The sequence below is a fragment of the Eurosta solidaginis genome, chromosome 3 (genome assembly GCF_040869045.1).
Source record: "Eurosta solidaginis isolate ZX-2024a chromosome 3, ASM4086904v1, whole genome shotgun sequence".
Taxonomy (NCBI): domain Eukaryota; kingdom Metazoa; phylum Arthropoda; class Insecta; order Diptera; family Tephritidae; genus Eurosta; species Eurosta solidaginis.
In genome coordinates this window covers 158,948,743-158,949,318 of record NC_090321.1, presented here as the reverse complement: position 1 = coordinate 158,949,318, position 576 = coordinate 158,948,743, and positions in this window count along the sequence as shown.

The window sequence follows — 576 nt, the reverse complement described above, 5'->3', positions numbered from 1 at the left end:
GGACGCGTTTCATTCATAGAAAAAGCGATTTGACAGAAGGTAACCGATACGGGTAACCGATAGACCAGTTACCCGTATTGTTGTTGTTGCATATGTTTTGGTTAGCGATAACGAAAACATAACTGATGAAGTAACTTAAAAATGTAAATAACATGAGCGAGAAGGAATGTCGAAAACACAATAGGTAAGAGCGAGAAAGAGAGTCACACGTACACTATTTTGAGAGAGCACATGCGTTACCTTTTTCACGACAGCAATGTAAAAGTCATTAAGACGATAATTGGTGAACAAGTTATTGATGACGATTAAGTAATCGATTAGGGAACGGGTACCTGTCTTGTAGGGAAGAAGAATTTGACATTTCCTTTGGCTAAAGGTGTTGGCACATTTTGCAAGTGAAATTATTTTTCCCACTCGTTGGTAAATTTTCTAACATTTTTCGCAATTAAAAACTGCAATATAACAATCGAATAGGACGCAAAATATGTTGGCATGTATTTTTGTTGTATTGGGAGAATTTTTATTACAGTGCTTCGCGAAATTTTGTATGTGAATGGGCAAGGCGAAAAAAACTTC